We start from the raw sequence: 23,128 nt of genomic DNA on the forward strand, positions 1-23,128 counted from the left end.
TGTATGTGGGTACGTGTACTTACCTAGGAGATGTCCCTCGCCAAATTCACCCCTGACCAAGCGGGTGTGTATGCCGCTGTGCCGGAAGATAAATGAATCATGCGTGTATTGTGCCACAATATCTGTAATGATGGTCTTCGCATTGCAGACCACCTGAAGGGAGTGATATGACTTGCGGTTCCGGTACATATATTCGGTCTATGCGGGTGGACATATGTGTATGTGGGTGCAGTCAATGCAGCCAATTACATGGGGGAAATGGGCAGTTTGATAGAAGTCCTGTTTAGTTTGCATTAAGTCCTGTTGGGTTGTTGGGAAGGTAATGTGGTGATGGATCCGGCTCAGCATGGCGTCCAGGAAACTCTGTAGGCAGCGTGAAAGTGTACTCTGGGATACACCCCCTGCAACTGCGACTATCCCCTGGAAGCTGCCGGAGGCCAGGAGGTGCAGGCAGCACAGGACCTGGACATGGGTGGGCACGGCATTGGTCCTCCGTGTTGGGTGCTGCATCAGGAGCTCAAGGTCTCTGATGAGCTTCAGGATCACTGCCCCATTGAGCCTGTACCTGGAGCCTCAGCCGCCTTGCCACGATGTATAGACCTGCCATTGTGACTTTCCTCATGCTCCTAATGAGTCTCCTTAAGTGTGTTTGATTTAGCCAACACCTGTTTGTCATTTCCCAATTATTTTTTGGGACACTTTGACTTCATGGTTACCACCTGGTTTTGCTTCTCCTTAAATTGGGGCTCGTATTTTGCGAATTATGGTGTTTTCGCTACTTGCGATTGCTGATTCATGTGGATAGCGATTTGTTTGCTAATTCGCTATTTGACTGCGAATTCGCTAATAAATTCGCAAAATATGTGGAGAATCGCTTTTAACCACTTCGGCGCTGATGACGAGCTCAGCTCGTCATCAGTTGTGCCGCTCGCACACTGATGACGAGCTGAGCTCGTCATGTAACGCGGCTTTTTGAAAAAAGCTGCGCAGCGCGAAAATAGCCGCAGCGCGCATGCGGTTAAGGAATCGCAGTGGGGGTTTCTAGGTTTAGCGATTCTTTGTTTTGCAAATTCGCAAATTGTTGCTTTTCCACTTGATGCATTGCGGAAGTGGAATTTGCGATCGCAATCGCTGTTTCGCAGCCATTGCGATTGCAGATTCGCTTGATGCATATATGCCTATATCTGGTAAAACAAGTTGCTTTACTCGCCTCTAAGTCTTAGCCTGAAGGCTGCTGTCCACAGCTACCACTAGGATAGCTTTCTATAAGGTTAACTTCATAACCTATGAAAAGAATTAGTTGCCTCGCACACCGCTCTTTTGCTAGTTTCTCAAAATTCATTCTCTCGCGGAGCGATCCTGGTAGACGCTTCATCTTTGCTGCGTCGGTCATGTAAATTAGAAAGAACGCTGATGTACATAGTACTACCAGTCCCAGGATGCATCACGTTTTGTAGGATAAAGGTAATCCTCAACGTTAACCAAATTTAATCCATTAATCCACATATTTCAGTTCGTGTTTTCAATGTTTATTGATATGTTGGTTGGTTTGTTCAAAACAAGTTGATTCTAATTTTCAAGTGCATGTATAATGCCCAATCGCCTTTAATACAGCATGTTAAAATCCCTTGTTTCAAAAATACGAATAATTAACCCAATGCATTTCAAGCCTTTGCGGCTCTTCGTCAGGGGTTCGTATCTGTAAAATTAAAACCAAATGTATTGCAATTAATGCCATGTATTTGTCCCCACATTTCAAAATGCATCGCTGAGCCATTATAACAATGCCCCCTTATAAACCACACTGATCTTCTAATAAACAGCATATTCCCTCTACAAGCATTTTTAAACGCCATCAAACTTAGCTACTGAATCAGTTGAGTAAGTTGTGCTGTTCCTAATAGTTGCGCTCTAAATAACAGTCTATACTATCAACCCACACGGTGACTATGGTTATTCTCATCGGGTCCCAGTATATGGACATACCTTTCTTAACTGTTCAACCTCGAACATGTTTCTCCCAACTCCACTTTCAAAATGTTATGCAGTCGTTCTCCCGCTCAAACCTGTGGTTTTTCAACTCCTTAACCACGCCCATCTTATTACCTTTGAGCAAACTGCGCCTGTTCCCCTCCACTCGCAACTTCCGTAATTAAACCACCCTCAGTAACAAAATCATATACCCCGCCCTCCCTCAAGTGTGTAATCACTATGCTGCCGGTGCAATAGTTCTTCTCCGATACAAGTTCATATAATAAAATAGAATGTTTACATAAGAAAGGACCATCAATAAGGGTCGTTTGGATTGGTGCAAGGTGCCCACTAGAATAGTGGGCATCATATGCCAGGCCAACTTTGCACATTGGTGTGCAGCATGTGGGATTGCAACTTGCATTGCTTTACCAGATAATCTTGAGAATATCATTTGAAAAATCACTTAAGGTACCAGTAGGTACATATAAATCAAGCTTAAAATACATAAGTTCTAATGAACTTAGAAGTTGTAGGTGTTAAGGGCTTAGCACACCCTGACTATAACTCCTAGAGAGGTTCTAGTAGGAAACCAAATAGTGTAGGTAGGTGCACACACCACACCTCACTAGTCATGGCTTTAAAAGCAGGGCCTAGTGTGCCTCTGCTAGATGACAGCCTAGTGCTGCCCTCTAAATATGACACATTCTCCTTCCAGGAGTTAAGGGGTTTGTGTGCCATAAGGAAATTAAAGCAAGGACAAAGTACCACCACCCAACACCTGATAGATATCTTAGTGGCAGATGACTTGGAAAAAGCACCAGATCTAGATAGACTAGGTAATGGGGATGGGGTGCACCCATCATCTGAGGAGGATCCCAGTGGAGTAACCCATCAGGACTCTGAAGAGGATGAGGATGCAAACCAGGTTGATTCAATGGACCCAACTTGGGAGACACAGAACTACCAGGAGATGAGGTGGGCCAGAAAGGGCTCCCTCCACGTAGGCCTGGTGGTGTACCTAGAAGGAACAGATCATTTTCAGTGGAATCTGATCATTCTGGTACATCAATAGGGTCCTCTGCCTCTGCTCATAAGACAAGAACTCCTGAGAAGAGGGAACATGAAGCTAGGATGAAAGAAGCCAAGCTTAGGATAAGGAGGCAAGAAATTGCCTTAGAAAAAGAGACCCTGGCTCTTGAGAGAGAGAGAAAAAAGATGGGACTAGAGTCCCATGGTGGCAGCAATATCCCTAGTGATAGGGATAGGTCTTATGACCATAGAAACCTAAGCAAGATTGTCCCTCCCTATCAGGTTGGGGATGACATCCACAAATTGATTACTGCACTGGAGAGGGCCTGCAAAGTACAGCAGGTACCCCAGAGGCAGTGGGCAGCAATCTTGTGGCTCTCCTTTGCAGACAAAGGTAGAGATAAGCTCCTCACTGTAAGAGAAGAGGATACTGACAATTACACTGTCCTGAAGAGTGCTCTGACAGATGGGTTTGGCCTAACCTCTGAACAGTATAGGTTGCAGTTCAGAGACACCCAGAAGACACAGACTCAGTGTTGGACTTTGGCCCTTAGGGCAGGTTCACCCCTAGACTTTTTGCTTGAAATGGTGACCTGGAGATGGTGATTTTAGGATTCTGCGCACTTTCACTGTGTCCCAGTGGAAAGTGCGTGCGTGCGCACTCTGAGTGCATGTGCTGAGCTAGGCCTGCCCGCCCATAGGAATGCATGGGGAATGTATGTGTCCCTGGTAGTTCCTGATGCGTGGGGTGTACAGGCTTGAGTCTGGTATGTGTGAACTCGTGTGAGTGAATGCTGCGCAACGGTGTATGCAGCATGTATGTGTCTAGTAGCGAAGCGCCATTTCTAGACATGGCTGTACGTGTGCTGTGAGGGTGCTGGCGTGTGATTGGCTGGAGCTGGCTGGCATGCCAGGCTCCAGGAAGTCTGGATGGGTCTGCCCGGTGGTGAGTGGGAGATTAGCATGAGTGATGTGTGGGAGGAGTGTACCTGTGTCCTGGATGGGCTGGGTTTTCCCCACACAATGCTGGCTCCGCCCCCCTGTGGTGTGTCTAATGACCCAAGCCCTGCCAGTGAATAGAGAGGGTGGTTGAGGTAAACAGAGTACTCAAGAACCAGCTGCGACTGGTTCCGCCCCCACTCTACACCCTTGAACAAAGGAATGCACTGTATAAAAATGGGGCTGTGTCCCCACTGAAGTTGTTCTCTTCCAGGATCCTGAGGGGGCTGCTGCTGCTGCTGCTGGGCCAGAGGACCGCCACTTGGGGTGTCTCCCTGCCTGGAGACCCAGTGTGCTGGCTCTGGGCCCAGCCTAGCCCCCTGCCCCTTGAAAGGACTTTTGCTGGACTTTGGGCTGTCCTCTAGCGCTGGGAGCGCTGGAATTGCCTCGTAGCGCTTGGAAGCGCTTGCAGATTCCTCCTAGCGCCTGGGAGCGCTTTATTTCGTCCTAGCGCTGGGAGCGCTGTGGTTTGTGCCCCCCTAGCGCTTGAGAGCGCTTGATTTTGACCAGCAGCGCCTGGGAGCGCTTCTGTAAGGCAGGTGCCCACCCTGCACTTCGCGGCTCGAGCGGCTGCCCACGCCGCATATTTGTTCGATTTATTGATCTACGAGGGAGCCCACTCCTCGGATCATCTGGGAGCCCGCCTGCCTGCCTAAAACGGGCCGCCGCGCTGCCCGCGACGACCCGGAAGTGAAGGGCCGGCCGGCCAATCCGTGCGCGGCCCCGGGAGAAGCAACCGGAAGTCCCGCCTCGCCGCCGGGAGAGGACAGCCCAGCAGCGAGGAGAGGCGGCGGAAAGGTGCAGGCGGGGCCCCGTTGCGGAGAGGAGAGCCCCGCCGCCCAAGAAGAAGAGAAGTGTGGGAAGGGAGCCCCCGAGGAGCGGGAGCTCCTGTGAAGAGCCGCCGGGCGGAGGAGACAGCGCGAGCCCGGTGAGTGTCCTGGTTACCAGTAATTACTGGTTGTGTGCTATTTTGTGCTATATTCTATGTACTAAGTGCTATTTCTGAAAGTGCTATTTCTGATTCCTGACAGTGGTCCAGGTGGCCCTGTCTTGTAAATATCCCCTTGTAAATTCTGCCCGTGCCTCTGGCACATTGTAAAGTGTGTGTTTTATCTAATGTGTTTTGGTGTAATACAAAGGCTATTTTTATATAACCTTGTGTGGAGTTTCCTTTGTGGTGGGCCTTTGGTTGTTGTTGCTGGGGTGCGTGCGCAAATACTTAACCTACATCGCCTCCAAGTTTAGCCTTGCTGCTCGCGCCACGTTACCTAGAGGGTGAGTAGGGGTTATCTTGGCGTGTAACTCCCTTGCCCTGACTTGGGTGTGGTGGTCTCTGACTGACTTTGGCGAAGGCCCTGGCCAGCCGGGGATCCCATTTCCAACATTGGCGGCAAGCGGCGGGATAAGGATTTGTGTTTGCGTTGTACCTTAGTAGCAGCTGGCTGCACCACAAAACTCTGCATTTTTAGATGACAACATTTTAAGGGGATTGTGTTTTTGAAATTCCATTGTTTCTTCTCCTGAAGAGTGTCATTTGATTGTGTTCAGTACATTTGTCCCCCGCCCTGCTTCCAGAGTTTGGTACCTGTGTCGCTTTTGGTCAGGTTGAGAAGTCAGGGGTGGTAGAAACTGCCTTACCGATCCGAGGGGAGGGTGTGTGTGGATGAATGGTGTGTTTTCCTGGACGCATGAGTATGAGTTCTCTTTGATAAGGAGAGTGTTGAAGTTTTGGAATTGTGTCCTCTTACTTCAGATTGTTCAGTCCCCTGTGTTGCACGTGTCTGTGAGCATCTTGCCAAGATGGAGTCTGCTTTTAATGTCTGGGGTCTGTTTTTGCATGAACTGAGAGAGTTTTGCGAAGAGAGAGACATTGCAGTGAATGAGTCAGACACCCAGTCCCAACTTAGAGGTAACCTGATCCAATGGCAGAAGGATGACTGGGAGCGTGAGCACAGTGCGGAGAGGGCCCGGGTCTCACACCATGAGGGTGGTGGGTCAGAGGGGAGCCCTGAAGAGTCTGAGGAGGAAGAAGATGATAGCACAGGGACGCCAGCAGAGAGTGAGGACCCCATAGATAGGGAGTCCCTTGCTGGGTCCAGTTTAGGAGGCAGCGCCTCATCCCTTTCCCTGTCCCCAGAGGAGCTGGAAGATAGGAGGAGAGAAAGGGAGCACCAGCTGGCTTTAGAGAAGCTCAGGTTGGAGCATGCCCAGGCTATGGCACAGCTGGGCAGTAGAAAGCAACAGCTGGAGGTTAAGAAGCAACAGCTGGAGACCGAGAGGGTCTTAGCGCAGGACAGGATAGAGGAGGCTGAGAGGGCCGCCACCAGAGGCAAAGTAGCTCTGGAGGGTAGACTATCCCCTGCGCGCAGTGTTGAGTGTCTGGATCCCCCAGGGAGGGTTGGGTCCAGTGGTGGCAGCTATTTAAATCACAGTGTAGAAATTCCCAGTTCCCAGAGTATGGTTCCTGTTTCCCCAGAGGAGGAGAATAGGTTGAGGTTTAGGAACCTTAGGAAACCGTCTCACCAGTCTTGGGTAGACTTTGAGGATGACTGTTGTGGAACACTGTGGGCTTGGGTAGAGGTTCACACTGACTCTGATTTTGAAGTCTTGTTTGATCTTATAGTCAAAGAGCAGGTGCTCAGTGGTTGTTCGCCAGAGTTGCGCCAACACCTGTTGCAAGTTGGATTTACTGATACAGAGTTACTGGCAAGGGAAGCCGACCGCTGGGAAAGGGCCAGAGGTTCTCTAGGGTCATTGGTGAGTGACTCCAAAAGTAGTGGTTCAGGGATCTTCCAGCCCAGCGTGGTGGAAGAGGCTCAGTGTAGCCCAGCTAGGTCCCAGTATAGTGAGGAGGGTGTAGGGGCTCACTGCCTGGCTCAGTGGAGCAGGAGTGAGGGGGAGACCGAGGTTCCCCAGACGCCCGAAGCCCTGCCTCAGGACTTGGATGGTTTCTTGAGGGAACACCAGGTTGGGGACCTAGGCTGTCCTGTTAGCCCATTTGAGGAAGATCTCCTAGTGAGTAGAGGACCTGGAGCGTCTGTAACCAGAGCTCCTGTGGTTCTAGAGTCTGGCGGTACCGCTCCGGTAGGGAGGGTACAGGAGTCCAGAGTGAGGAGTGATTGGGGGAGTTCCCCAGTGGAAGGACCAGTGGGTCAGGGACTACCCAGTTGGGCTAGGTTCCCGTGTAGTGACCATGGTAACAACACTTCTGGTCTGGGGGATCGTCACGCACTGTCAGGTGGACAGAGGGCGGGAGATCTGCGCCAGACAGACAGTCACGCAACAGATGTGACATTTGTTAGCCTCAGGGGGATTGCGAGTGAATCCCCAGAAGTCCTGGAGTGCCAGGCAATTGTTCCACCGAAGGTTCTAGACCAGAGGTTGGGAGGCCAGGTTCAGGATCAGCCTGACCTGAAGGGTAGGACGACTGTAACCAGTGTCCTGACCGGTTCTTCTTCCAGAGGAACTTCTCCAGGTGGGAGAGGGCAGACCTCTGGAAGGGGGTGCAGAGGGTGGGAGAGCCCACCTCTGACCCCGGTGCAACCTGAGTGGATAAGTCCTGGGTTGGAATGGCGTTCTAGGGGTACCCCTCGCAGAGGGAGGAGGAACCCTAGGAGAAGAGGTAGGGGGAGGAGAGCCTTCCCCGAGACTCCTGGTCCGCCTGAGGTTGTAGGCCCTAGGCTGGAGTACCAGTGGCAGTCTAGTCCTATCTTGCAGACAGGAAGAGTGGAGAATGGCTCCTATGTGCCAGGGGTTACTACCCCCCGCTCTGCGAATTGGCATGGACCAGTGGCACCTGGGTGGCCCAGGGCCTGGTCCTGGCCGCGGACAACTTGGGAGTACCAGTGGGGTAGCCCAGTTGGTCCAGACAGTGTGTTTAGAAGGAATCCCATGGGTTCACCGTGGCGTAGAACAGGAGGGTGTCCCTGTAGTTGCGGGCCCGCGTCCGTGTTCTATCGCCCCAAGCAGGGAAGTCCATCACGGTGGTGATCGGTCTACCCTGCGTTTTGGCTGGAAGGGGGTTATGTTGGACTTTGGCCCTTAGGGCAGGTTCACCCCTAGACTTTTTGCTTGAAATGGTGACCTGGAGATGGTGATTTTAGGATTCTGCGCACTTTCACTGTGTCCCAGTGGAAAGTGCGTGCGTGCGCACTCTGAGTGCATGTGCTGAGCTAGGCCTGCCCGCCCATAGGAATGCATGGGGAATGTATGTGTCCCTGGTAGTTCCTGATGCGTGGGGTGTACAGGCTTGAGTCTGGTATGTGTGAACTCGTGTGAGTGAATGCTGCGCAACGGTGTATGCAGCATGTATGTGTCTAGTAGCGAAGCGCCATTTCTAGACATGGCTGTACGTGTGCTGTGAGGGTGCTGGCGTGTGATTGGCTGGAGCTGGCTGGCATGCCAGGCTCCAGGAAGTCTGGATGGGTCTGCCCGGTGGTGAGTGGGAGATTAGCATGAGTGATGTGTGGGAGGAGTGTACCTGTGTCCTGGATGGGCTGGGTTTTCCCCACACAATGCTGGCTCCGCCCCCCTGTGGTGTGTCTAATGACCCAAGCCCTGCCAGTGAATAGAGAGGGTGGTTGAGGTAAACAGAGTACTCAAGAACCAGCTGCGACTGGTTCCGCCCCCACTCTACACCCTTGAACAAAGGAATGCACTGTATAAAAATGGGGCTGTGTCCCCACTGAAGTTGTTCTCTTCCAGGATCCTGAGGGGGCTGCTGCTGCTGCTGCTGGGCCAGAGGACCGCCACTTGGGGTGTCTCCCTGCCTGGAGACCCAGTGTGCTGGCTCTGGGCCCAGCCTAGCCCCCTGCCCCTTGAAAGGACTTTTGCTGGACTTTGGGCTGTCCTCTAGCGCTGGGAGCGCTGGAATTGCCTCGTAGCGCTTGGAAGCGCTTGCAGATTCCTCCTAGCGCCTGGGAGCGCTTTATTTCGTCCTAGCGCTGGGAGCGCTGTGGTTTGTGCCCCCCTAGCGCTTGAGAGCGCTTGATTTTGACCAGCAGCGCCTGGGAGCGCTTCTGTAAGGCAGGTGCCCACCCTGCACTTCGCGGCTCGAGCGGCTGCCCACGCCGCATATTTGTTCGATTTATTGATCTACGAGGGAGCCCACTCCTCGGATCATCTGGGAGCCCGCCTGCCTGCCTAAAACGGGCCGCCGCGCTGCCCGCGACGACCCGGAAGTGAAGGGCCGGCCGGCCAATCCGTGCGCGGCCCCGGGAGAAGCAACCGGAAGTCCCGCCTCGCCGCCGGGAGAGGACAGCCCAGCAGCGAGGAGAGGCGGCGGAAAGGTGCAGGCGGGGCCCCGTTGCGGAGAGGAGAGCCCCGCCGCCCAAGAAGAAGAGAAGTGTGGGAAGGGAGCCCCCGAGGAGCGGGAGCTCCTGTGAAGAGCCGCCGGGCGGAGGAGACAGCGCGAGCCCGGTGAGTGTCCTGGTTACCAGTAATTACTGGTTGTGTGCTATTTTGTGCTATATTCTATGTACTAAGTGCTATTTCTGAAAGTGCTATTTCTGATTCCTGACAGTGGTCCAGGTGGCCCTGTCTTGTAAATATCCCCTTGTAAATTCTGCCCGTGCCTCTGGCACATTGTAAAGTGTGTGTTTTATCTAATGTGTTTTGGTGTAATACAAAGGCTATTTTTATATAACCTTGTGTGGAGTTTCCTTTGTGGTGGGCCTTTGGTTGTTGTTGCTGGGGTGCGTGCGCAAATACTTAGCCTACATCGCCTCCAAGTTTAGCCTTGCTGCTCGCGCCACGTTACCTAGAGGGTGAGTAGGGGTTATCTTGGCGTGTAACTCCCTTGCCCTGACTTGGGTGTGGTGGTCTCTGACTGACTTTGGCGAAAGCCCTGGCCAGCCGGGGATCCCATTTCCAACACTCAGGACTGGACTGACTTTGTAGATTGGCTCTGGAGGGCTGGTTACTGGGCAGTAAAGTGTGTGAATATACAGGATTGTATAATCTAATCAGGAGAGAACAGATTCTTAATAACAGTCAGAACCAGATGTTGCATCAGCACTTGGTTGACTCTGATCTGACCTCTCCCCAAGAATTGGGTAAGAAGGCAGACAAATGGGTCAGAACAATGGTGAAGCAGAAGGTACAGAACCAAGGTGGTGACCAAAAGAAGCAAGACCAAAAGGGTGGGGAGAAATCTAAAGACCAGAAGTCTTCAGAAGGTCCACAAAAAGCTTCTACTGGTGGGGGTCCCCAATCTAAAAAGAGAAAAGGACGAAGAAAACCATGGTGCAAAGTTTGTAAGAATAATACTCACTGGACTGGACTAGTGAGTGCACCAAGAAGGAGACAGCTCCACCCACAATTGCCCCTAAGGCAACTGTTTCCCCTAGTACAGCTACAAGTGGTGGTTCTCAACAGAAGGGTGTAGTAGGGTTGACCCTGGGAACTGAGATGGACTCTGGCCTAGTCAGAGTGCAAACTCAAGCTGTTTTGGTCTGTGATGGAGGCATGGATATGACCTCTACTGTGAGTCCCAGTAATCTGGGCAAGTACAGACAAACTCCTTTTAATCAATGAGAAAAAGGCTCAGGCCTACAGGGACACAGGTGGCAGTGTCACAATGGTGATACCAGACTGTGGATCCTGGACAAGTAATACTTGGTGAAACCTACCAAGTGACCAATGCTAGCAATGTCACTACCGCTCATAGTATGGCAGTTGTTAATTTCTCCTGGGGAGGGGTAACTGGCCTTAAGAAGGTTGTTGTTGGTTCAGACATCCCTGTAGAATGTTTGCTTGTCAATGACCTAGAGACTTCAGCCTGGTCTGAAGTGGAGTTTAGGCATCATGCAAAAATGTTAGGAATCTCAGCACATGTCCTTGCAGTGACTAGGTCACAGGTCAAAAAGTCGAACACGGAACAGGCACTGGATTCTGGAATAATGGACCAGTTGCCTACCAGGAAAAGGAGCAGTAGGGTTAAGGCAGTGCCTTCCCCCGACTCAGAGTGAGGATCAGCCTTCCGAGGAAGCTGATTGTGAGCCTGAAGAAGTAACTGTCCCAGAAGAGCTTGAACCTGATCAGGTTGAGTTTCTTGGGACAGGGGGCCCTTCCAGGGCAGATCTGAGTCAGGCGCAGTTGGACTGCCCTTCTCTTGAACCCCTCAGACAGCAAGCTGCTGCTGAGGCTGCTGGGAATGCTAGTGGCACCCATAAAGTATATTGGGATGAAGGGCTACTGTATTCAGAGAGTAGAGACTCCAAGCCTGGTGCTTCCAGGAGGTTGGTCATACCTTTGGCATTCAGGGGCTTCCTTTTGACACTAGCCCATGATATTCCCTTAGCAGGACATCTTGGCCCGAACAAGACTTGGGACAGGATTGTCCCTCACTTTCACTGGCCCCACATGTCTGAAGACACAAAGGAGTTTTGTTGCTCCTGTGTCACCTGCCAAGCCAGTGGTTAAGCAGGTGGCACTACAAAGGCCCCCCTTATACCACTACCTGTGGTGGGGGTTCCCTTTCAAAGAGTAGGGATTGATATTGTTGGACCAATGGATCCTCAGACAGCATCTGGGCACAGGTTTATCCTGGTGGTAGTGGATCATGCCACCAGGTACCCCTTAGGACCACTACAGCACCTGTTGTGGCAAGAGCCCTCTTGGGAGTCTTTTCAAGAGTGGGCTTCCCTAAGGAGGTTGTATTAGACAGAGGTGGACACTTTATGTCTAGTTACTTAACTGCAATGTGGAAGGAGTGTGGAGTGAACTACAAGTTCACCACACCCTATCATCCACAGTGCAATGGTCTGGTTGAAAGATTTAACAAGACCTTAAAGGGTATGATTAAGGGTCTCCCAGAAAAGCTCAGGCGGAGATGGGATATCCTGCTACCCTGCCTTGTGTTTGCATACAGGGAGGTTCCACAGAAGGGGGTTGGCTACAGCCCATTTGAACTTCTGTTTGGGCACCCTGTCAGAGGACCACTTTGTCTAGTGAAGGAGGGATGGGAGTTACCTCTCAAACCCCCGAAACAGGATATTGTGGACTATGTACTTGGTCTCCGCTCCAGGATGGCTGAGTACATGAAAAAGGCAACTAATAACCTGGAGGCCAGTCAGGAATTACAGAAAGCCTGGCATGACCAAAAGGCTATTCTGACTGTTTACCAGCCAGGACAGAAAGTGTGGGTGTTGGAGCCTGTGGCCCCAGCAGCTCTCCAAGACAAGTGGAGTGGACCCCACAGTATTTTTGAACAGAAGGGAGAGGTTACCTATTTGGTAGATCTTGGAACTCCCAGGAGCTCCCATAGGGTGCTTCATGTCAACAGGCTGAAACCATATGTTGACAGGGCAGACATGGGCTTGCTCATGGCTACTGATGAAGGACAGGAGGAAGAGAGTGACCCTCTCCCAGACCTGCTCTTTCAGAACCCTGATGATGGGTCAGTTGATGGAGTGGTACAAAAGGGGGCGGTGATGGACGGAGCATCTGAACCAATCAAACACTCACACCCAGTCAAAAGATATGGGTTTAATCCATCACCGTTTTTTAGCCCACTCTGCCACCCCAGTTCAGACATGGCTATATGCAAATCAGTCTGACCCTGTGCCTCATGGGAACAGTCCAGCCCGAACTGCCAAGCCATGCCTTCCCTGGACCAGAAACAAGCTTCCGAGGACCGGTTTCTGGCATTCCAGTCGTCTTCAGCCCGGCTTGCTTGAATCCAGTGGCAAAGTGAGCAAGGGACTCGCGTCTGAGCATACCCTGCCACACTTATGGCGGCCAAAGCGGTACAAAAGGGGGTGGTGATGGACGGAGCATCTGAACCAATCAAACACTCACACCCAGTCAAAAGATCTGGGTTGAATCCATCACGATTTTTAGCCCACTCTGCCACCCCAGTTCAGACATGGCTATATGGAAATCAGTCTGACCCTGTGCCTCACGGGAACAGTCCAGCCCGAACTGCCAAGCCATGCCTTCCCTGGACCGGAAACAAGCTTCCGAGGACCGGTTTCTGGCATTCCAGCCGTCTTCAGCCCGGCTTGCTTGAATCCAGTGGCAAAGTGAGCAAGGGACTCACGTCTGAGCATACCCTGCCACACTTATGGCGGCCAAAGCGGTACAAAAGGGGGTGGTGATGGACGGAGCATCTGAACCAAACAAACACTCACACCCAGTCAAAAGATCTGGGTTTAATCCATCACCGTTTTGTAGCCCACTCTGCCACCCCAGTTCAGACATGGCTATATGCAAATCAGTCTGACCCTGTTCCTCACGGGAACAGTCCAGCCCGAACTGCCAAGCCATGCCTTCCCTGGACCGGAAACAAGCTTCCGAGGACCGGTTTCTGGCATTCCAGCCGTCTACAGCCCGGCTTGCTTGAATCCAGTGGCAAAGTGAGCAAGGGACTCACGTCTGAGCATACCCTGCCACACTTATGGCGGCCAACGCAGTACAAAAGGGGGTGGTGATGGACGGAGCATCTGAACCAATCAAACACTCACACCCAGTCAAAAGATCTGGGTTTAATCCATCACCGTTTTTTAGCCCACTCTGCCACCCCAGTTCAGACATGGCTATATGCAAATCAGTCTGACCCTGTTCCTCACGGGAACAGTCCAGCCCGAACTGCCAAGCCATGCCTTCCCTGGACCGGAAACAAGCTTCCGAGGACCGGTTTCTGGCATTCCAGCCGTCTTCAGCCCGGCTTGCTTGAATCCAGTGGCAAAGTGAGCAAGGGACTCACGTCTGAGCATACCCTGCCACACTTATGGCGGCCAAAGCGGTACAAAAGGGGGTGGTGATGGACGGAGCATCTGAACCAATCAAACACTCACACCCAGTCAAAAGATCTGGGTTGATTTAGTGGCCTTGGCAGGCAGCCTCACTGATCAGCAGCAAACTACTTGCAGACAAGTTCTCCAGCAGTACAGAAATATGTTTTCACTGACTCCAAGTCAGACTACCTGGTGCTCTCATGAAGTGGACACTGGAAGTCTGCCTGTTCAAAATAAGATTTACAGGCAGCCTAATCATGTCAGGGACTGTATCAGGAATGAAGTCCAAAAAATGTTGAAGCTGGGAGTGATTAAACCTTCAGATAGCCCTTGGGCTAGTCCAGTAGTCCTAGTACCCACACCTCACACCCAGTGTGGTAAGAGAGAGAAGTGGTTTTGTGTAGACTACAGAGGTCACAATTCAGTCACTAGGACTGATGCCCATCCAATACCCAGAGCAGATGAGCTCATAGATAAGTTGGCATCTGCCAAATATCTGAGCACATTGGATATAACAGCTGGCTACTGGCAGATCAGACTAGCTGATGATGCAAAGCCAAAGACAGCATTTCCAACCCCTAGTGAACATTATCAGTTTGTGGTAATGCCCTTTGGTCTGAAAAATGCACCTGCCACATTTCAAAGGTTGGGGAATAAAGTCCTAACAGGCCTGGAAGACTACTGTGCAGCGTATCTTCATGATACTGCTGTCTTTAGCTCCATCTGGGAGGATCACCTGATCCACCTGAAAAAGAATTTGGAGGTCCTGCACAAGGCAGGCCTAACTATCAAGGCTACTAAGTGCCAGATAGGGCAGAGTCAGGTTGTGTACCTGGGCCACCTTGTAGGTGGAGGCCAGGTTCAACCATTACAGAGCAAAATCCAGACCATAATAGACTGGGTTGCTCCAACCACCCAGACTCAGGTCAGAGATTTATTGAGCCTGACTGGGTACTATAGGAGTTTTGTCAAAGGGTATGGTTCCATAGTGACACACCTGAATGACTTAACTTCTAAAGGAATTCCCAAAAAAGTTCAATGGACAGTCAGCTGTCAAAAGGCATTTGATGACCTCAAGCAGCCCATATGCACTGCTCCAATTCTGCAAAGTCCGGACTACTGCATAGAATTAATTGTACAAACAGAGTTTCTGAGTTGGGGGTATGGGCTGTGCTATCACAATTGAATAATGAAGGTCAAGACCAGCCAGTAGCTTTTATTAGCAGAAGGCTGACCCCTAGAGAGAAACGATGGTCAGCTATTGAGAGGGAGGCCTTTGCTGTGGTTTGGGCTCTGAAGAAGTTGAGGCCGTACTTGTTTGGTACTCACTTCATAGCTCAGACAGACCATAAACCCCTATTATAGCTAAAACAGATGAAGGATGAAAATCCCAAACTGCTCAGGTGGTCCATTTCCCTACATGGGATGGACTATACAGTGGAACATAGACCTGGGAGTAACCATGCCAATGCAGATGGACTCTCCAGATATTTCCACTTAGAACATGAAGACTCAACTGGTCAAGGTTAGTTTAACCCCTTGCGTGCTCGTGACGGAACCATTCCGTCACGAGCCACGGTGGGGCTGTGCTGGTGACGGAATGGTTCCGTCACGGCCCGGCCGCTGCGCCTGCGTGGCACTGATTTCGCGCCTGCGCGGCGCTGATTTCGCGCCTGCGCGGCGAATTCTATTGAGCGGGCGGGGCCGTGACAGCACCATTCCGTCACAAGCACAGCGCCACCGCGGCTCGTGACTGAGTGGTTCCGTCACAAGCATGGTGGCGCCGTGCGGCCCCCCTCCCCCCTAGCGCCGCGGCAGAATTACCACCGCGGCCAAGGGGTTAATATCCCTGCATTGGAGGGGGGGTTGTGTAGGAGAGTAGGGTCTGCTTCCTATGGGTACCCCCACTTTTTGCTGTGTTTCACTGGTTTTTCGACTTTAGTCTGGCTGTGGCCCTGCTGTTCTCTCTCTAAATTGATACCATGTACTTTAGGGTACATACCAGATTGGTTACTGGGTCACCCTTGTGAGCCCCTGTATATGGTACCTTAGGTACCCAGGGCATAGGTACCCCAGAGGTCTACCAGGGGCTGCAGCATGTATTGTGCCACCCCTGGTTAGCCTTCCAAACTGACACCACAGGTCTGCCCTTCAGCCTGGGTAAGGTGGTGTAAGCACCTCTTACTAAGATATAGTATACTATATCTACCTTTACATATAGACACATAGTAACCTATATGTCACTCCTATGGCAGGCCTTGACAATCCTGGAGGCAGAGTGCTTGTTTTTTTGTGAGAGGGTGCCCTAGCATGAGCTGAGCCCCTCTGCAGCTTTCGGAACCATCTCCTTATAGCTGTTCTATGATATAGCCATACCATATACTCTTAAGTGCATTATAATCCTCGCGGTTAATGCTAACTTTGGTTTGGCTTTATCAAAACATGTCGTGTAAGGTGTCAAACACTTTCGAATACTACCCCCCCCCCCCCAGCCAGTCCTGGTGGCGGGGGTAGCATTCAACCCTTCTAGAGGGAGAAGACATGTAGTTACTGGTAAACCCGGTTAAAATTAAACAGAGCCCCAGCATCACCATATTGATGCTGCTGCCACAGACATGAGTCTGCCCTCCTGCTGCTGGACGAAACTGCTGCAGGGGAGGCTTAGACAATACGTTTCCTGTCCAGAGAGGTGCCAGCACCTTCTCAGACAGGCTTTAGTGTATTGGGGCAGGGAGGGTTGCATTCATTAAATGCTTTTCAGACACTGCCTGGGGCACACAAGGTGCTCCATGCATTTCCCAGTTCAAACCGGTTGCTGGGGCACTCAGCCCCAGCTCTGGCACGAAACTGGACAAAGGGGAAGGGGTGTAACCACCCCCTCCCCAGGTCCTCCCATAGGTGGAACCCTAGAGTTAGTCCAACCCCTAAACTTGCTATAAGAATAGGATCCCAGTCCCTAGGACTTTAGATTACCCTGGATGAAACTCTGATACATAAATCTTGGCCCTTCGACATTCCATATCGACTGGAAGATGGAAGAAATCTCCCTTGTGGTCAAGGAGTGACCACCCTGTTCAAACAGGTCTGCATTGTCAAGGCTCCCGCCGGATCCCGAAGATTCTGCGACACAGGACACGGACTTCCAGACAACTCTGACGCTGCCCTGTGCTCCCAGCAAAGCTGAGACCTGTGGCGGGCACGAGAGACGTGGGACCGGAACTCCTGGACATCCTGCATCTTTGCAACTACACCTTCTTCCCGAAGTTTCCCGAAGTTGTGCATTGGGGTATTCGAAGCCCCTACCCCGAGCACCTTTTGCACCGAAGCTCAGAGGCCTAAACTCCACGAGTGTCCTGTGGGCCCACTTTGTGCATTTCCGCTCGAGGCCCCTTCGCAATTCCTAGTCCGTTGGCTAGCGAGCCCCCATGAAGGGCCATCTTTAATTTCTTTAGCTTTTCTGGTTTCTCCAGACGTGTTCCCACTCCTCTCCAAAGGAGGAGTCCCTCAGACCTTGCTGGTCTGCAATGAAGCCAATCTCGACATCTTGCGTGGGTTGCTGTTGCCAAGGCCTGTTGAGTCCAATCCGGATTCCGACACTGCAGCACTCGACATTCTTTGTGGGACAGCTCGAATTCAGCTCCTGGTTGTCGTCGACGCCTCCTGGTCCTCGTGGCTGAAGAGTCAAGCTTCACCTCCTTCACCTGAAATCACCCGACATCGGCTGGCATCTTCTCCTCGCCCTCCTGGTCACTGGTAAATGACCCAGACTCCGTCCCCTCTGCTTTCAGGTTCTTCACATCTCCGATCCACCCTTGGATCCTCCCAGACACTTTTCCTCTGGTCGCCTGCAGCATTTCTTCGCAGCTCTCCATTGGAATCGACGACGAAACCCGACACGAAAAGACACCTATGCACCCGGCTTCCCTGGGTGAGGTAACACGAGTACTCCGGTGCTCCCGTGGGCATTGACTCTCCAAGTGTCCTAGTCTAAAAGGGCTCCATCATAGTTCACCTCCTTGTGCCCTTAATCTTTAAAAATCAAACGTATTCGTTCTCCATAGAAAGTCAATGGTGATCCACGGCTGTGTTTAGACACTGCACGCGTCCCCCATGGGCCTCCTGCATCCTAACCTTGGGTGGTTCCAGGTAGCCCCAGCGGTTCTACAGGCCCTTGGCCGGCTTTCTAACCCTCACATGGTTCTTATACCACTATTTTAGTATATGGTTTGTTAGGCCCCTAGGGCATAACATATACTGTGCAACTTATCGTATTCTAATTAAGTTCCTTGTATTGTACTTTTACCTCTGACCTCATAAAGAGTCCAGAGGGGTTGTGTTTAGAATAAATACATATATATTTGATATATACCTTTTGTGGTGTGCTTTCATTTGATCATTCAAGGGATTATATCTGGTAAAACAAGTTGCTTTACTCGCCTCTAAGTCTTAGCCTGAAGGCTGTTCTCCACAGCTACCACTAGGATAGCTTTCTATAAGGTTGACTTCATAACCTACCATCAATAAGGGTTGTTTGGACTGGTTCAAGGTGCCCACTAGAATAGTGGACATCATATGCCAGGCCAACTTCTCACAAGGTCTATCAGCACCAATATGTAGGGTGTGCAATGGTCACCTGTCAGAGGACCTACGATGTCTAAAGCCACATATACCCACGGACCCACAGGTAGAGGCCTACAGTGCATAGGGGGTGAGTGTTGCTTTAGGACTTTGTCACTGGTGGATCATGGCACACAGTCTCTTACTTTTCTCTCGATTTCCAAGTCCATCCCTGGCCACCAGTAGTCCAGCTGCAGCCTTTGTTTGGTTTTGGTGACACCCAAATGTCTCTCGTGGGCTAGGTTGACCAGGCTCTCTCTCAACATCTCTGGGGGAACTAGCCTTGTGCCCCTGAACAAACAACTACCAGCGATGGATAGTTTGTCCCTGACCATCCAGTACGGCCTTAGAGTCTCTTCCTTCTTGTCTTGGTCTGCCCAGCTGTTCTTGGTCTTTTCACAAACTCTCTGCAGGAGCGCATCAGCATTCATAGCTACCTTCCACTGTTCCTAATCTATGGCACCCTGGGTGATGGTGCACACGTTTTCCACCTGCATCTTTTTGTCTGACTCATCGTCAACCTCTACTTCGACAGCTCCGTCGTGATCTTCACTCACCAGGCGAGAGAGGCAATCAGCAGCAAAATTCTTCATTCCAGGTACATATTTCACATCGAACGTGTATTCTTGCAGACCTACAACCCATCGCCTGATCCTGCTTGATATTGCGTCGAGCCCCTTCTTGCTAAAAACTTTCATACCCCATACAAAGTCTCTGAATTTATTTATCGCCCAATATGACGCTAAAGCTTCCTTCTCGATCACTGAGTAGTTCGACTCAGCGTTTCGTAGGGAGCGCGATGCAAACGCTATTGTCTCTTCCCCACTTTCCGCTATTTGCATCAGGACTGCCCCAAGGCCTTTGGAACTGGCAGCGGTGGTGAGCACGGTTTTCCTGCCCGAAACAAAGGATCTGAGGTTGGGTGCTTCAGCTAACACCCTCTTAGTGTCTTTGAACTCCTTTTGGTACTGATAGACCTCTACTCCAAGTGGCCAGAATTTGTGGCAGAAATCACTACCAGGGTCGTCATAGATTTCTTGCTAGAAGTGTTGATCAGGGAAGGATTGCCAAGCAGTTTGTTGACAGATAATGGGGTGCAGCTCTGCTCGAAGGGAATTAGAGAATTCCTAGAGTGCAATGGAATTGTACACAAACGGTGCGCACTCTACTACCCAGAGACTAATGGGATGGTCAAACTTTTCCATAAGACTATTAAGGAGGGCATCAAACTAGCGAAGGCCAGGAGGTTTTGTTGGAAAGAGGAGGTTTTGAAGCGTCTTGAAGCCTACAGACTAACACCACACAAAACCACTAATATGACACCTTTCGAGTTGCTTAAAGCAAGGAAACCTAACTCAAGATTAGTTCAAGGGTGGATGAAGTGGTATAAAGGGTGAACAGGTCTTAATAAGGAATTGTAGTGGCAGGACATCGAACGCAAGGCTATGCTAGAGAGGAAAACTAGATTCGACAAACAGCATGCGGTCAAAGAGGGTGGGAGATCTAGTCAAAATTAAAGCACCCACGGGCAGAGCACACTGGTCCGGGTACACTGAAGCCACCAAATGTGTGAAATTGTTTAATAATGCTGTTAAGACACAAGAAGGGAAAATATGGAACTTGGGGAGGGTAGTTAAGTACACTGCCCCCATTGTAGACACCAATAACGCCTCTATGAACGAGAGCAGTACCATGAGCAGAGACGAGGGGCCTAAGCAGGGGTGTTCAGATTGGTTAACTCTTTTTTTCAGGGCAAGTGGCAGGAAGATTTGCCGCCCGAAGTTCTTAGAACATTATGTTGACAAATAGTCTGTAAATTTGTTCTTACTTTACCTACACTGTACTTCAAATGTGTAAGGAGGGGGATGTGTGGTATCCTCCGCCACGGGGGATCCTGTTCCTAGCCACCCACCCGCTCTCCTGGTGTTCTGTTGGTTTATGCCACTGTGACAGTGATTAGAATGTCACAGTGGCCAACGTTCGAAGTTGAGCTCCCTGCGCGGAGTATTGACGAGAGCGGTGTACGCATTCACAGCTGTGGCTGGGGTCGTCCTGTGTACTTCTTTCAAGAAACAACTTTGTTCCATCTTTGCTGAGTCTTCGTCCCTGCTGATGAAATAACCACTTTTCTACAGATTTCTTCCCTGTCTCTCTTCTCTGCGACTAGGGAGTTAGACGGCTGTTGCAACAGCATTGGGCTTCGTTCTTGGGAAGCATTGCTGCGGTTTTGACCATGTCTATTCCCATGGACTTGGCAATTCTTTTTGGTGTGTGCGACTTGGCATCTCCGCTGTTGATTCGGCGACGATCTTGATTCCCTTGCATGTGGTGTCTTTGTAAAGTTTCATGCATAGGGGATCACTCTTTTGCTTATGAGCAACTAGATAGTCAAGGAAAATATGCAGTGCATCTCTGAGTGCCAGCAAGGTCTAGCACAAGTTTGTTGCTGCTTGGTAGGAAATCGAAGCAGTTTAATGAGTTTTGCTGCTGTTGTGATGTTTTAGGACAAAGGCCCATTAAAAGAATCTTAAAAATAGATTGGTACTGGAGACTTTTGAGACTTTGTTGCTACAGGCTTTTTGATATCTGTCAGTGCACCAGATCTGTCCTCAGCCAGCATTTTCTCATTTAGGATACTGAGTAATCAAAGTATCCAAAATCTCAAAACTATCCAGTCATGGTCCAGTTTCTCTGGTGTCCCTAGTGTATTTTGCTGTCAGGGCTGGAGATATGGGCCTAGTTTACTCATCCATCATCTCTAATCGTCTGCTTGCAGTCAAGATTGTTACATATCAAGGTGATAGTATTGTTAAGGTCCCAAATGCCAAATACTTAAGCAAACACTGCCATGGAACTTTAGAGTAAGTAATCTCAAGATATTCTAGTTGCGGTAGGAATGTCTTCTCTTTAGCAGGTTCCTACTGTCCTGGAAGAGGTTGGGGCTATAGTGGTAATGGGAAGTTAAATTGATCATTTAGATCTGATACTGAACAACTGATGCTGGACTTCTTTGTCGCTCAGGCTCTCTCATGACACAGTAGGGAAGGGTCACCATCCCAACCTTTGGCACTGTTAAAGTAGAAGATGTGTGCTGTGGAACAAATTTCAAGGATAATGGAAAGTGTCTTTCTGGTGTAGGAGAGAAAGCTAAGCAGGCGTATAGCCTCTTCTCCGGGCTGTTCACCTGCACTTTGAGAGCTTCATCTTAGTTCAGTGGATTTGCTCTTCCACTGTGACTTCTGGTGGTCCTCACAGTACTGTCGCTGGGTCAGGATTGAAGGGCGATCTTGGAGCTGGTGTCCAGAATCTTTCTCATGTTGGGGCTGCTAAAAACAAAGCAAAACACAAGGAGATAATGGACGGAGCGCTGAAACTTTTCAGAAACTCACCCCCAGTCACAGATCTGGGTTGAATCTTTAGCTCACTTTACCACCTCAGTTCAGATCCAGCTATATGCAAATCAGTCTTGACCCTGTACCTCATGGGAACAGTCCAGCCCGAACTGCCAAGTGAGCAAGAGGCCCTTGCCTGGGTATTTCCTACCAACTTAAGGTGAACAAGGCCAACACAAGGAGATGAGGGGCTGAGTGCTGAAACTTTTCAGACACTAGCCCCCAGTCACAGATCTGAGTTGAATCTAAAAACAAACTCTAGAGCCGTCAGGTCATCACACAGTTCCAAAGATACAGACCTGGAAGTCAGGCCTGTAGCGGACAGGAAGCTATTGAATAGGCTCTGATGTTCCGTGTGTATGGACACTGGGACGCTCATGCATATTAGGAACATGGGCCCGCCCCCAGAGAAAGAGAGAGAGAGGGTGTGTGCATACTTGCGTGTATGCAGGTGTGTGTAACTGTGTGTCTGCAGTCCGTGCTGTTTATGCATGTTGTGCCTTTTACCCTCTGACGGTAGCTCCTACAGGATGCAGTCCTCAGGCTGCCATGGAGCCAGACCAAGCTGCAGCAGTCCCACGGTGCTCAAAGGCATGGAAAGGAGGGGACGCTGTCACCTCTGGCCTCCTAGGCTTAGCACTTGCCAGACCACTAGTAGCCAGGTCTCTGGCATGAGTGAATCAATGACTACACCCATAAGGTTCTTTCTTTTGAGTCGGTTATGAATATTTATAAGGCAAATACTACAGACGATGTATCTAGAGGTGCAGTGATCCACTGATAGCAGGAGTTAATGTTAAAACACACCTCTGTGCTGCTTTCATTCAAAAAGCCATTCCACTTGCCAAGGCCGGCTTTAGCGCTGGAGGCGCCCCGTGTGACAATGTTTGTTGGTGCCCCCCCATCCATGGTGGAGGTAGTGACCGCTTCCACCACGGATACCCTTTAACCGTGCGCCTCAAGTCTCCATCACCACTCTCTTTCAGACGCATTTAGTTATATACTGCCACTCATACCGGTGTAAGGTGTCAGAGAAATATGCATCACACACACATTACACAGAAACAATCAAAACTAGCTGTTTGTAAATCAGCGTATAGAAAATGTTACATAGGCCAGAGGACTACAAGGTGTAGGAGTGACATTTCATCAATACTGGTAGGGAGTATAGTCTAAGGGGCACATGCATCATTGTTTTTTGCGGTGGCAAAGAGGCAGATTCGCAGAGTAGAGAACTGTATTTAGGCAACCACCGTAGTAGTGAAGGCCACAGGCTTTCTTTGAAGGGAACGTGTGTTTAATAAACTATGTTGATAACAGTAGAATATACGTGCAAGGCAGACAAGATGTTAGGCTTCACAGAACAGCAGACCCTTAAGA

General features: G+C 50.4%; 1 protein-coding gene across 2 annotated transcripts in view; it reads left to right on the top strand.

Moving 5' to 3' along the window:
- The window catches only part of PPL (periplakin), a 465,062-nt gene that overhangs the window by 130,736 nt on the left and 311,198 nt on the right, over positions 1 to 23,128 (top strand). The gene's annotated exons all lie outside the window — the stretch shown is intronic.

This window comes from Lissotriton helveticus, chromosome 10, assembly GCF_964261635.1.
Source record: "Lissotriton helveticus chromosome 10, aLisHel1.1, whole genome shotgun sequence".
Taxonomy (NCBI): Eukaryota; Metazoa; Chordata; class Amphibia; order Caudata; family Salamandridae; genus Lissotriton; species Lissotriton helveticus.